The sequence below is a fragment of the Ranitomeya imitator genome, chromosome 1 (assembly GCF_032444005.1).
Source record: "Ranitomeya imitator isolate aRanImi1 chromosome 1, aRanImi1.pri, whole genome shotgun sequence".
Lineage (NCBI taxonomy): Eukaryota > Metazoa > Chordata > Amphibia > Anura > Dendrobatidae > Ranitomeya > Ranitomeya imitator.
Genome location: NC_091282.1, coordinates 212,337,732 through 212,353,664, shown reverse-complemented (window position 1 = coordinate 212,353,664; position 15,933 = coordinate 212,337,732).

Below are 15,933 nucleotides of genomic sequence, written 5' to 3'. Positions count from 1 at the left end.
GCTAGGTTCAGGGTTTGCGGTCAGTACAGGGACCACCTTCTCCAGAGTCCGTCTCATGCTGCTCCTACGCCACCAGATCATAACAGTGAATGTACAATTTTTAAAGTCATGAAAATACAGAAAAATCTTTAAATGAGAAGGTGTGTCCAAACTTTTGGTCTCTACTGTATGTGAAGACATATATGTATGTGTTCTGTATAGATGCGTGTATGTCCCTTGTGTATACATACATACATACAAGATGAGATACACAGTCCCAACAATGCAGACAAGCTGAAGGCTGCTATCAAAGCAACATGGGCTTCTATAACAGCTCAGCAGGGCCACAGGCTAATCGCTTCCATGTCATGCCGCATTGATGCAGTAATTGATGCAAAAGGACCAAGTATTGAGTGCATTTACTGAGCATATATTTCAGTAGGCCAACATTTCAGGTTTTAAAATAATTTTTCAAGCCGGAGTTATAAAGTTTTCTATTTTATTGAGAGAATGACTTTTGTGTTTTCATTGCCTGTAAGCCATAATCATCAACATTAACAGAAATAAACACTTGAAATAAATCACTCTCTTTTAATGACCCTATATAATATATGAATTTCACTTTTTGTATTGAAGAACTGAAATAAATTAACTTTTTGATGATATTCTAATTTAGTGAGAGACACTTGTAAATCCCAGCAGCACAGACAAAAGTTCATAGGTGTAAACATGTCAGCAATCTCCTAATGAGCAAAATGCTGCCTTTTCATTGAGTGATTGGATTGTTTATAGTGGAACAAATATCATTGTTGTGATATTTGTTCCTACGATGTAAACTGCAGATGTTCTGCTGATTACGTTATACTGTATGGGGACAAATTGATCTGTAAGTGATCATTCTGTCCCCATAGAACAACTTCAATATTGTCGATCACACTCATTTATTGGTCTTAACTAGGGTTGAGCGAAACAGATCGGACAAATTCAAATATCGACGACTTTCGGCAAAGTCGGGTTTTGTAAAACCCGACCAGATCCTAGTGTGGGATCGGCCATGAGGTCGGCGATCAGCGCACCAAAGTCACGTTTCGTATGACGTTTTCAGCAGCATTTTTCATTCAATGAAGGAGGACACAGAGTGTGGGCAGCGTGATGACAAAGGTCTCGGTCCACACCATCTTAGAGAAGGACATGAGAGTGATTGGCTTGCTTTCTGCAGCGTCAGAGGGGCTATGAAGGGGCGTGCATGCCGACCGCCATCTTACTTCTGCCAATCTTAGCATAGGGAGAGGTTGGTGCAGCTGCATCGGAAGAAGGGATATAGTTAGGTAGGGAATATTAAACACCAAATCTGCTTGTGCTGTAGCGATTTCCACTATCCAACACCACCTTTTCTTTGCAGGAACAGTGGAGTTTATATTTTTGTGCATCAGCGCTGTAGCTTATTAGGCTGCCTTATAAGGCTTCTTGATAGCTGCATTGCTGTTTGTACGCCGCTGTGCAAACCAACTGCTTTTTTAAAAGCAAAAATCCTATTGCTCCTTTCTGCACAGTTATCTTGTTTATTTGTCCACACTTTTGTCTGCAGCAGTCCTTTTTATTGCTGCCATACTTGTCCTGAGACCATTGTAGGGAGATTAAAATTGTACTACTACCCTTGCATTATTTTATATATCTTCCAGCCACGTTCTTCCACTTACATTGTGTAGTGTAATACACTGGGCCTGAGTTTTGTTGCAGTCTCCCCCCCAAAAAAGGGAGATTTAAATTGGCACTAAGTGAATCTACGTCGGTTCTGTTAGTTTGTCGTATATCTTCCAACCACGTTCTGCCACTTACATTGTGTAGTGTAATACACTGGGCCTGAATTTTGGTGCAGTCTCCCCCCCAAAAAAGGGAGATTTAAATTGGCACTAAGTGGATCTGCGTTGGTTCTGTTAGTTTGTCGTATATCTTCCAGCCACGTTCTGCCACATACATTGTGTAGTGTAATACACTGGGCCTGAGTTTTGGTGCAGTCTCCCCCCCAAAAAGGAGATTTAAATTGGCACTAAGTGGATCTACATCAGTTCTGTTTGTCGTATATCTTCCAGCCACGTTCTGCCACTTACATTGTGTAGTGTAATACACTTGGGCTGAGTTTTGTTGCAGTCTCCCCCCAAAAAAAGGGAGATTTAAATTGGCACTAAGTGGATCTACGTCAGTTCTGTTAGTTTGTCGAATATCTTCCAGCCACGTTCTGCCACTTACATTGTGTAGTGTAGTACACTGGGCCTGAGTTTTGTTGCAGTCTCCCCCCCAATAAAGGGAGACTTTAGGCTACGTTCAGACTAGCGTTGTGCTAGTGTGCGTCGCGTTAGCGTCGGGCGACGCAGCGGCGACGCACGCGTCATGCGCCCCTATGTTTAACATGGGGGACGCATGCGTTTTTGCTTGTTGCGTTTTGCGACGCGTGCGTCTTTTTTGCCGCTAGCGTCGGACCAAGAAAACGCAACAAGTTGCATTTTTCTTGCGTCCGTTTTTCGTCAAAAAACGACGCACGCGTCGCAAAACACAGCGTTTTTGCGTGCGTTTTGTTGCATTTTTCGGTGCGTTGTGCGTTGCGTCGCCGACGCAGCGGCGCACAACGCTAGTCTGAACGTAGCCTTAAATTGTCACTAAGTGGATCTACGTCAGTTCTGTTTGTCGTATATCTTCCAGCCACTTTGTGCCACTTACATTGTGTAGCGTAATACACTGGGCCTGAGTTTTGTTGCAGTCTCCCCCCCAAAAAAGGGAGATTTAAATTGGTACTAAGTGTATCTACGTCAGTTCTGTTAGTTTGTCGTATATCTTCCAGCCACGTTCTGCCACTTACATTGTGTTAGGCTTGGCAGAATGCACCAAATATATTATTTATTAAGTGGAATTGGTGCGTTCGCAAACCGGGATCCACCGTGCAGGAAAGAACCTGCTGCTAAATAATGTCAGCACTATATGGCGGTATATACCAACTCTGTTAGCTTCACAGAGCAACCGCGAGAGGAAAGCACTGCGCCCTGTTAGCCTCACAGGAACACAAGCTTACTGCCGAACTGGTAGCAGTCAGTGGTTATGCAAACACGCAATCTCCTCACCGGAGGTGCCAGTATTCTAGGAACTTATTTCAGCCGGGTCCCTGAATCACGTTCACACCATCTCCTCACCAAAGGTGCCGGTATTCTAGGGGCTTATTTCAGTCGGGTCCCTGAACACAAACATACATATCCACACTGGCGCAAAGCACATATTGGAATTGATACTAGCACATGGCCATGCGGCCATGCGAGCCCTAAACAGCCGCAGCACGTTTAGGACCTGTGAAAGAAGGACCAATGGAATTGCTGCAGCACCTGTGCATGTGACCCTAGATCTCCACTGAGAGATCTTGCCCCGGGCATGCTCAGTGTGCAAAGCAGAACTTAGTCCTAGTACCTGCAGGACCTTCCGTGAGAAGGACCAATGGGAGTCGCTGCAGTACCTGAGCATGTCACCCTAGACCTCCACTGAGAGATCTTGCCCTGGGCATGCTCAGTGTGTGTAAATTAGGACTTAGTCCCAGAAAAGCCTGCTCACAGCAGATCAGTGCAGCGTACAATAGGAGAGCCAGAAGAGGCAGTAGTAACCCTTTGCACAGAATCAGCCTCAGCGAGACGCTGGGAGCGACGTCTCCGCTGAGCAGACCCCTTTGCGGCCGATGCAGAATGGGAGACCGCAGCAGACACGGATCGAGATTCCCCCTGTGCAGCAGAGGAAATTCGACTCTTAGCACATTGTCTAGTGTAATATAACGAGCCTGAGATTTGTTGCAGTCTCCCCCCCAGAAAAGGGAGATTTAAATTCTCAACAAGTTTATATACACCTTCTACCTTGTTTTACAGTACCATATAACGGTTGTTATTTTGGTTAGATTTTTCAAAAAATGAGGAAGTCTGGTGGAAGAGGCCGTGGGTGGTCGTTGCCAGCTGGTACTGATGGTGGTGGTGGTGGTGGAGTACCTGGTGGTAGTGGGAAAAGCAAAATAGCACTAAAGGCACGAGGTGTTGAGCCAGCGTCATCGTCTGGCTACACAAGGCTTTGAAGCCTCCCTTACCTGGGAGTAGGAAAGAAGCTTTTAAAGCCTTAGCAGCAGGAAAAAGTTTTTGCTTTCCTTGCTTACTCAGCCTCTAGCTCTTTCGCCTCCACTTCAGAAGGTTTGAAATATAAAAGCAGCGAGTCGTCAGTGGATGCTCCCGGTCAGGAACAAGTTGCTTCCTTGTGTCTTTCACCCAAACCAAAAGTGAAGGATGCGGCAGGTGACACTACAGTTTACTCCATGGAGCTCTTTACACATACCGTGCCAGGGTTAGAGAGGGAAATTGTTAAAAGCCCAATACAAGATGAATCTGACATGGAGTGCACAGATGCACAGCCACAGCTAGATTATTATGCTGTTCCATTGACTCAGATCACTACATTGCCCTCGCAGTGTACTGAGCCAGAATCTGACCCTGATGAGACTATGGTGCCCTGTCACGAACGCTATAGCACCTTACACGGTGACATAGAGGACGGTGCACATGACATTGAAGAGGAGGTGATAGATGACCCAGTTGTTGACACAGATTGGCAGCCATTGGGGGAAGAGGGTGCCGCTGCCATTAGCTCAGAAGCGGAGGAGGATGATCCACAGGAGCCATCTATATCGCAACAGCTTTCATCTGGCAGGCCAGTATCTGGCCAAAAATGTTTGTGAAAACCAAAAACAGTTTTAGGACAGCGTGGCGATCCGGTGAAAGTAGCACAGCGTGCAATGCCTGAAAAGGTAATCCATAGTAGGAAGAGTGCAGTGTGGGAATTTTTTTACCAAGATCCGAATGATCAGTGCAAAGTTATCTGTAAGAAGTGCTCAAAAATAGTGTTGAGCATTCCGATACTGCAAGTATCGGGTATCGGCCGATATTTTCGGTATCGGAATTCCGATACCGAGTTCCTATATTTTTGTGATATTGGGAATCGGTATCGGGATTTAGATTAATGTGTAAAATAAAGCATAAAAATAAAAAATATTGATATACTTACCCTCGAACGGGCCCTGGTTGTCACCGCTGCAATCGTCATGTTTTCCTTCCTATGAATGAGCTTGTTAAGTACCTTCGATGACGTCGCGGCTTGTGATTGGTCGCTGAGCGGTCATGTGACCGCTCACACGACCAATCACAAGCCCCGACGTTATCAAAAGTACTTAACGCGCTCATTCCTAAGAATGAGCGCGTTAAGGACCTTCGATGACGTCGCGGCTTGTGATTGGTCGCGTGAGCGGTCACATGACCGCTCAGCGACCAATCACAAGCCGCGACGTCATCGAAGGTCATTAAAGCGCTCATTCTTAGGAAGAAAAGCATGGCGATTGCAGTGGTGACAACCAGGGCCCGTCCGAGGGTAAGTATATCAATATTTTTTATTTTTATTCTTTATTTTACACATTAATATGGATCCCAGGGCCTGAAGGAGAGTTTCCTCTCCTTCAGAGCCTGGGAACCATTACGGATACCTTCCGATATTTGTGTCCCATTGACTTGTATTGGTATCAGATATCGGTATCAGCGATATCCGATATGTTTTGGATATCGGCCGATACCATCCGATGCCGATACTTTCAAATATCGGACGGTATCGCTCAACACTACTCAAAAACCTTTAGCAGAGGAAAGAATCTCCGAAATTTAAATACAACGTGCATGTGTAGACATTTAACTAGCATGCACTTACAAGCCTGGACTAACTACCAAACGTCCCGTACCGTTGGTGCACCTGCTCAGAATGAAGGCAGTCAGCAACGCTACATTGCTTCCCTCACTGTAAGCCCACCGGTTAGGACACCACCTGCAGCAATTGCGGAGGCATCGTCGCAAGGCCAAAGCAGTCAGGGAATCACAAGGTTATTGGTAGGAAAAACTGTAGGTAGGCCAACATCAAGAATACCATCACCAACCCTCTCTCAATCTGCCATGTCCACCACCACCCCCGCTAGTTCCACCATATGCAGCTCTCCAGTACAGCTCACCCTACAAGAGACTCTCTTTAGGAAAAGAAAGTACTCATCCTGTCATCCGCGTACACAGGGTTTGAACGCCCACATTGCTAGACTAATCTCGTTAGAGATTATGCCCTACCGGTTGGTTGAAAGCGAAGCTTTCAATGCCCTGATGGCCTACGCAGTACCACGCTATGACCTACCCAGTCGACACTTCTTTGTGAGAAAAGCCATCCCAGCCCTCCATCAGCATGTTGAAGACCGCATTGTCCATGCACTGAGGCAATCAGTCAGTAGAAAGGTGCACCTCACAACAGATGCATGGACCAGTAGGCATGGCCAGGGACGTTACGTGTCCATCATGGCGCACTGGGTTAATGTGGTGGATGCAGGGTCCGCAGGGGACAGCCATAGTGGGACAGTTCTGCCTAGCCCACGGTCTAGGAAACAGTTTGCTGTAGGCATTCGCCACCCCTCCTCCTCCTCCAGAAGTGAAAGCTTGTCCACAGAGCGCAGTCGCATGACCACTCCATCCGCAGCTGCCAGTGTTGCACACGAGGTGTCCCATTATGGAACAGCTAGTGGTAAGCGTCAGCAGGCTGCGCTAAAAATGAAGTGTTTGGGCGACAACAGACACACTGCGGAAGTACTGGCCGAGTACTTACAGGAAGAAACTCAGTCATGGCTGGGCAGTGTACATCTTGAGACAGGCAAGGTAGTCAGTGATAACGGAAGGAATTTTATGGCTGCCATAGCCCTTTCAGAACTGAAACATATACCTTGCCTGGCTCACACCTTGAACCTGGTGGTGCAGTGCTTCCTGAAAAATTATCCGGAGTTACCAGCCCTGCTCTTGAAGGGGCAAAGACTTTGCTCGCACATCCGCCGGTCGCCCGTACACTCCAGCTGTATGCTGAACCATCAGCAATCGCTGAATCTTCCCCAGCACCGCCTAATAATCGACATTGCAACAAGGTGGAACTCCACACTTCACATGTTTCAGAGGCTGTGCGAACAGAGGCGTGCTGTCATTTATTTGTGGGAGGATACACATACACGGGTAGGCAGTTGGATGGCAGACATGGAGTTGTCTGGTGTGCAGTGGTCGAAGCTACAAGACCTCTGTCAAGTCCTTCAGTGTTTTGAGGAATGCAAACTGCTAGTAAGTGCAGATGACGCCATCATAAGCATGAGCATCCCACTAATGTGTCTGACACGTAACGTCCCTGGCCATGCCTACTGGTCCATGCATCTGTTGTCAGGTGCACCTTTGTGCTCACAGATTGCCTGAGTGCATGGACGATGCGCTCTTTAACATGCTGGTGGAGGGCTGGGATGGCTTTTCTGGAAAAAAAGTGTCGACTGGGTAGCTCGTAGCGTGGTACAGCGTAGTCCATCAGGGCTTTGAAAGCTTCGCTTTCAAGTAACCGGTAGGGCATCATCTCTAACGAGATTAGTCTAGCTATGTGTGCGTTCAAACCCTGTGTACGCGGAAGCGAGGCTAAGTACTTCCTTTTTCTAACCATAGTCTCATGTAGGGTGAGCTGGACTGGAGAGCTGGAGATCGTGGAACTAGCGGGGGTGCCGGTGGACATGGCAGACTGAGAGACGGTGGGAGATGGTATTGTTGCCACCGGTGCCCTAGATGCAGTGTTTCCTACTACGAAACTGGTGATTCCCTGACCCTGACTGCTTTGGCCTGGCAAAGAAACCTGCACAGATACTGCAGGTGGTGCGGAAAATGGTGGCCCTACACTGCCGGAAGGGATGTTGCGTTGCTGACTAGCTTCATTGGCCGAGGGTGCTACAACCTTAAGGGACGTTTGGTAGTTAGTCCAGGCTTGCAAATGCATGGTGGTTAAATGTCTATGCATGCAACTTGTATTGAGACTTTTCAGATTCTGTCCTCTGCTTAAGGTAGTTGAACATTTTTGACAGATGACTTTGCGCTGATCAATTGGATGTTGTTTAAAAAAATGCCAGACTGCACTCTTTCTAGCATCAGATACCTTTTCAGGCATTGCAGACTGAGCTTTAACCGGATGGCCACGCTGTCCTCCAACAGGTTTTGGCTTTGCCACGCGTTTTGGGCAAGATACGGGCCCGGCAGATGGAACCTGTTGCGATGTTGATGCCTGCTGCGGCCCCTCCTCCTCCGCTTCAGAACTGCTGCCGCCTGCACCCTGTTCCCCCAATGGCTGCCAATCGGGGTCAAGAACTGGGTCATCTATTACCTCTTCTTGTAGCTCGTGTGCAACTTCGTCTGTGTCACCGTGTCGGTCGGTGGTATAGCGTTCGTGATGGGGCAACATAGTCTCATCAGGGTCTGATTCTTGATCAGCACCCTGCGAGGGCAATGTTGTGGTCTGAGTCAAAGGACCAGCATAGTAGTCTGGCTGTGGCTGTGCATCAGTGCACTCTATGTCAGATTCAACTTGTAATGGGCATGGACTGTTAACTGCTTCACTTTCTAAGCCAGGGACGGTATGTGTAAAGAGCTCCATGGAGTAACCCGTTGTGTCGCCTGCTGCATTCTTCTCTGTTGTTGTTTTTGCTGAAGAGGACAAGGAAGCGACTTGTCCCTGACCGTGAACATCCACTAACGACGCGCTGCTTTGACATTTACCAGTTTCACGAGAGGAGGCAAAAGAGCTAGAGGCTGAGTCAGCAAGATAAGCCAAAACTTGCTCTTGCTGCTCCGGCTTTAAAAGCGGTTTTCCTACTCCCAGAAAAGGGAGCGCTCGAGGCCTTGTGTAGCCAGATGACGAACCTGGCTCCACAGCTCCAGACTTAGGTGCAATATTTTTTTTCCCACGACCAGCTGATGCTCCACCACTACCACTACCCTCATTACCAGCTGACAATGAACGCCCCCGGCCACGACCTCTTCCACCATACTTCCTCATTGTTTTAAAAACGTAAACAAACTAACGGTATTTGTTGCTGTCACACAAATTACACGGTGAGCTATAACTTCAGTATGATTTAGCTACCCCTTTACAGGTGAGTGAGACCACAACGAAAATCAGGCACAATGTTACACACTCTGTTGTTGGTGGCAACAAATGAGAGAGATGCCACACACGCAGGACTGTCACTGAAGCACAAATGTAAATATTAATCTCCCACTGATTTGATTTTTTTTTTTTTTAAGGGAGACTTTAGGAAAAAAAATAATAGAATAAAATGATTTTTTCAGGAAGAATTTAGAAACCAAATAAAATAAAATGATTTTTTCAAGGAGAATTTAGAAAACAAATAAAACAAAAAAAGGCTTTCTATGGCCCACTGAGTGAGAGATGACGTACACAGGAGTCAGGAGTGTCACACAAGCCCAGAGGCCAATATTTATCTCCCACTGATTGATGTAGTGATTTTTTCAGGTAGATTTTGGAACCCAAATCAAGCTAAAAAAAATAATAGGCTTTCTATGGCCCACAATTGGAGAGAGAGAGAGAGATGGCACACCCAGGAGTCAAGACTGGCACACAAGCAGAAAGGGCAATATTAATCTCCCACTGATTTGTTTTTGTTTTTTGTTTTTCAGGGAGACTTTAGGAAAAAAAAAATAGAATAAAATGATTTTTTCAGGAAGAATTTAGAAACCAAAGAAAATAAAATGATTTTTTCAGGGAGAATTTAGAAAACAAATAAAACAAAAAAAGGCTTTCTATGGCCCACTGAGTGAGAGATGACGCACACAGGAGTCAGGAGTGGCACACAAGCCCAGAGGCCAATATTTATCTCCCACTTTTTTTTTTTTGTTCCAGGGAAAATTTATAAACCCAATAAAAAAAATAATAAATAGGCTTTCTATGGCCCACTATCTGAGAGACAGAGAGAGATGGCACGCTTAGGACTGGCACACAAGCCCAAAGGCCAATATTAATCTCCCTTTTTTTTTTAAGGGAGAATTTATAAAACCAAAAAAAAATAAATAAATACGCTTTCTATGGCCCACTATTTGTGAGAGAGATGGCACGCTCAGGACTGGCACACAAGCCCAGAGGCCAATATTAATCTCCCACTTTTTTTTTTTTCCAGGGAAAATTTATAAACCCAATAAAAAAAAATAAAAAATAAATAGGCTTTCTATGGCCCACTATCTGAGAGAGAGAGATGGCACGCTTAGGACTGGCACACAAGCCCAAAGGCCAATATTAATCTCCCACTGATTGATTTATTGATTTTTTCAGGTAGAATTTAGAACCCAAATAAAGCAAAAAAAAAAAAAAAGGGCTTTCTATGGCCCACTGAGTGAGTGATGATGCACACAGGAGTCAGGAGTGGCACACAAGCCCTGAGGCCAATATTTTTCTCCCACTGATTGATGTAGTGATGTTTTCAGGTAGATTTTAGAACCAAAATCAAGCAAAAAAATAAATAGGCTTTCTATGGCCCACTGAGTGAGTGATGATGCACACAGGAGTCAAGAGTGGCACACAAGCCCTGAGGCCAATATTTTTCTCCCACTGATTGATGTAGTGATTTTTTCAGGTAGATTTTATAACCCAAATCAAGCAAAAAAATAAATAGGCTTTCTATGGCCCACTGAGTGCGAGATGACACAGACAGGGATGGCACTCTAGCAGAAATGTCAATCTTAATCTCCCACAAAAAAAAAAAAAAAAACAGGGAGTGTCCTTCAATTACTATCTCCCTGCAGTAATCTCAGCCAGGTATGGCAGGCAGCAATAAGGAGTGGACTGATGCACAAATTAAATAAAAAGTGTGTACAAACCAAAAAGATAGCTGTGCAGAAAGGAAGGAACAAGAGGATTTGTGCTTTGAAAAAAGCAGTTGGTTTGCACAGCGGCGTACACACAGCAATGCAGCTATCAGGGAGCCTTCTAGGGCAGCCCAATGAGCTACAGCGCTGAGGGGGAAAAAAAAAAATGTAGCTTCCACTGTCCCTGCACACCGAAGGTGGTGTTGGGCAGTGGAAATCGCTACAGCACAAGCGGTTTGGTGGTTAATGGACCCTGCCTAACGCTATCCCTGCTTCTGACGAAGCGGCAGCAACCTCTCCCTAAGCTCAGATCAGCAGCAGTAACATGGCGGTCGGCGGGAACGCCCCTTTATAGCCCCTGTGACGCCGCAGACAGCAAGCCAATCACTGCAATGCCCTTCTCTAAGATGGTGGGGACCAGGACCTATGTCATCACGCTGCCCACACTCTGCGTTTACCTTCATTGGCTGAGAAATGGCGCTTTTCGCGTCATTGAAACGCGACTTTGGCGCGAAAGTCGCGTACCGCATGGCCGACCCCGCACAGGGATCGGATCGGGTTTCATGAAACCCGACTTTGATAAAAGTCGGCGACTTTTGAAAATGAACGACCCGTTTCGCTCAACCCTACCGATGACGATTACTGGTTGGCCTGCCTCCTGGATCCACAATACAACGGAAAATTACAAAATATCATGCCACATGAGAACCTTGAGAAAGTATTGGCTACCAAACAAGCAACTCTTGTAGACTGTTTGGTTCAGGCATTCCCAGCACACAGCGGCGGTGATAGTTCTCACGCGAGCTGTAGGGGGCAACATGGCAGAGGTGTTAGAGGTGCACAAATCCAAAGTGGCATTGGACAGAGGGGTTTTATGACCAGGTTGTGGAGTGATTTCGCAATGACCGCAGACACGACAGGTACTGCTGCATCGATTCAAAGTGACAGGAGACAGCATTTTTCCAGTATGGTTATGAAATATTTTTCCTCCCTTATCGATGTTGTCCCTCACAGGTCATTCCCCTTTTATTACTGGGCATCTAAAATAGACACCAGGCCTGAATAGGCAGAATATGCATTACAGGAGCTCGCTTGCACAGCTGCTAATGTGCTATCAGAAAGAGTCTTCAGTGCTGCTGGTTCAATACTGACCGAAAAAAGGACACGTCTGGCTACCAGAAATGTTGATGATCTAACCTTCATTAAAATTAACCAATCATGGATTTCAAATTATTTTGCCCCACCTTCCCCTGCTGACACGTAGCTTGCCTGAAAAATGTCTTTTGTTTTTGGCCTCCTCTTACTGACTGCTCCAATTCCTCCATTTGCATCTGCTGAATGTCCACCATAGGCCATTTTTATACCTCCCTAAATAGGCTGACTCCCCCCACAGGGCCGTGGTCACAACTTGGCGCAAGCACCTGTGCGAGTGCCGTTTGTCTGGACAGGTGGGTGTGCCCACTCTTGGTGCGACGGCACTGGCACAGGGTCCCTCATAGTACAATGAAGTGTCTCTGATGGTGGTGCACAACCAACGTCAGACACACCGTCATAATATGAGGGGCCCTGTGCCTGTACCGCCACCCACGAAAGAGTGTTCTCCCAGCTCGAACAGTGCTCTACCACTTGCAAAACTTACCTCTCCCTGCTCCACCACTGTGTAGTCTGTGCTGTTAAATCCTTCAATGGCACTGCCAATACAAATTTGTTGAAATGATAGATGATAGTAAAAATATACAGGGGCCCTGGCCTCCATTTAGACCAGTTAATACTTTGCACCAACTACCACTGTCTGCCACTCAGCAGAGGAGCCCGCCCCTGTACCTAGCTATGCCACCAGTTTATTTATGAATGATTTTTTGGTGGACATTTAGCCCACTTTATTATTTTGGCCTACTAACTGTGTCAGCCACTTATTACAGTTGTCCTACACTGAACAAAGCAATGCCACTTGTGTACTCCTCTTACCAATTTTGAACTGTATTTAGCCTATTTACTTATTTGGGCCTAGTAAATGTGTCAGCCTCTCATTACAGTTGTCCTCCTCCGCTGAACAAAGCTATGCTGCCTGTGTACTCCTCTTACCAATTTTGAACTGCATTTAGTCTATTTTTTTATTTTAGGCCTACTAAGTCTGTGTGAGCCTCTCATTACAGTTGTCCCCCTCTGCTGAACAAAGCTATGCCGCCTGTGTTCTCCTCTTACCAATTTTGAACTGCATTTAGCCTACTTACTTATTTGGGCCTAGTAACTGTGTCAGCCTCTCATTACAGTTGTCCTCCTCCGCTGAACAAAGCTATGCCGCCTGTGTACTCCCCTTACCAATTTTGAACTGCATTTAGCCTACTTTTTTATTTTAGGCCTACTAAGTCTGTGCGAGCATCTCATTACAGTTGTCCTCCGCTGAATAAAGCAATGCCGCCTGTTTAGTTCTGTTATCAATTTTGAACTGCATTTAGCCTACTTACTTATTTGGGCCTAGTAACTGTGTGAGCCTCTCATTACAGTTGTCCTCCTCCGCTGAATCAAGCTATGCCGCCTGTGTACTCCTCTTACCAATTTTGAACTGCATTTAGCCTACTTACTTATTTGGGCCTAGTAACTGCGTCAGCTTCTCATTACAGTTGTCCTCCTCCGCTGAACAAAGCTATGCCGCCTGTGTACTCCTCTTACCAATTTTGAACTGCATTTAGCCTACTTTTTTATTTTAGGCCTACTAAGTCTGTGTGAGCCTCTCATTACAGTTGTCCTCCTCCGCTGAACAAAGCTATGCTGCCTGTGTAATCCTCTTACCAATTTTGAACTGCATTTAGCCTACTTACTTACTTGGGCTTAGTAACTGTGTCAGCCTTTCATTACAGTTGTCCTCCTCCGCTGAACAAAGCTATGCCACCTGTGTACTCCTCTTACCAATTTTGAACTGCATTTAGCCTACTTTTTTATTTTAGGCCTACTAAGTCTGTGTGAGCCTCTCATTACAGTTGTCCTCCTCCGCTGAACAAAGCTATGCAGCCTGTGTACTCCTTTTACCAATTTTTAACTGCATTTAGCCTACTTTTTTATTTTAAGCCTAATAAGTCTGTGTGAGCCTCTCATTACAGTTGTCCTCCGGTGAACAATGCAATTCTACCTGTTTAGTTCTGTTACCAATTTTGAACTGCATTTAGCCTACTTACTTATTTGGGCCTTTTAACTGTGTGAGCCTCTCATTACAGTTGTCCTCCTCCGCTGAACAAAGCTATGCCGCCTGTGTACTCCTCTTACCAATTTTGAACTGCATTTAGTCTATTTTTTTATTTTAGGCCTACTAAGTCTGTGTGAGCCTCTCATTACAGTTGTCATCCGCTCGACAAAACAATGCCGCCTGTTTAGCCCTGTTACCAATTTTGAACTGCATTTAGCCTACTTTTTCATTTTGGGCCTATATCTGTGTTTCCTCCTCATCCTGCCCATTGCCCAGCCACTGCTAGATAAGTCTGATGGTACATTGACCCAGACCACTACATGCCCCTTGCACTCTACAGAGCCAGACTCTGACCCTGATGAAAGTCAGGTTCCCTTTCCCGCATACTATACCACCTTACACGGGGACAAAGAGGAAGATGCAGATGAAATTGCAGGTTCCTTCATCAGGTGGGGGGCATACTCATTGGCACTGGCCCCTCATAGTGCGCAAAAGTGTCTCTGGCAGTGGGAGGCGCCACCCACCATCAAACACACCGCCGTACTATGAGAGGTCCTGTGCCAGTGCCAACTAGAGGGCCCCCCTGCCCCCTGCATGCTCAGGATCACAGCACTTGCAAAGTTGAAATACTTACCTCTCCCTGCTCCACCGCCGTGACGTATTCCGCGTTTCCTGGGCCCACAAAAATCTTGAGCCAATTAAGATTGACAAGCTTAAGAAATAAGAATTGATGTTATTGGCATTAAAATGGGCACTGTAGGTGTTTTCCTGTCCTCCACTCACTGCCGACTTTGATTCCCCATTGACTTGCATTAAGTTTCGTGTTTCGGGTCGGCCCCCGACTTTTCGCAATAATTGGTTGATTTCAGCAGACCCGACTGTTGAGAAAGTCGGGTTTCGCGAAACCCGACTCGATCCTAAAAAAGTAAAAGTCGCTCAACTCTAGTCTTAACACAGTGCATGTAAATGTAGCCTAAATTTTTAAGTGGGATTGCGCAATATGTGAGCTTTTAGGACCCTACTTTAAACTTTGTATAAAATCTAGCCTGACTACAGCTAAAAACATTTTTTAATTTAATGGGTCTAAATGCCACTATTTATTTTACATGCATCTGAATCTACCTAAATATATAAACCAAGAAGAGTTATTGTTTTCTTAATCATTGACATTAAGCGAAGAAAATTGTTGTAAGCTTTTACTACTGTACCTTCATGTCAGCTGTAATTGATACAAAACGTAGGTCTAGCCATTCATTCTAAAAAGATGAAAATTACTCCTTTACTTAAGAGATGCATCACATTTTAATTCTGTCACTGACTTTCTCCGTTATTACATGATCATGTTAAAACTGCATAGAAAATGTATAAATGCACAAAACATTGTATCCAAAATAGAACAGTAAAATATTGATCTGATATGGGTGGGTAAAATTTCTTTCTGGAAATCAACTCTAAAAGAACCACTCTATCCAATGATAAAAGCAGTAGATGAAGCACTTTGATAAGTCATGAATATATCAGCATGTTTTCTGCTGTATTTTTATATAAAATGTGTTGGTAGCTTAAGAGTTGTATTAACCCCTTAGCGACCGCCGATACGCCTTTTAACGGCGGCCGCTAAGGGTACTTAAACCACAGCGCCGTTAATTAACGGCGCTGTGGAAAAAGTCAATAGCGCCCCTCAGAGGCCGATTTTCTCTGGGGTCTCGGCTGCCGAGGGTAGCCGAGACCCCAGAGAACATGATTCGGGGGGTTTTTAACCCACCCCGCATTTGCGATCGCCGGTAATTAACCGTTTACCGGCGATCGCAAAAAAAAAAAAAAAGCGATCTCTTTTTAATTTCTCTGTCCTCCGATGTGATCGCACATCGGAGGACAGAGAAAAGGGGTCCCAGGTGGCCCCCCAATACTCACCTAGCTTCCCCGATGCTCCTCGTGTCTCCCGGTGGGCGCCGCCATCTTCAAAATGGCGGGCGCATGCGCAGTGCGCCCGCCGGCCGGCACCGG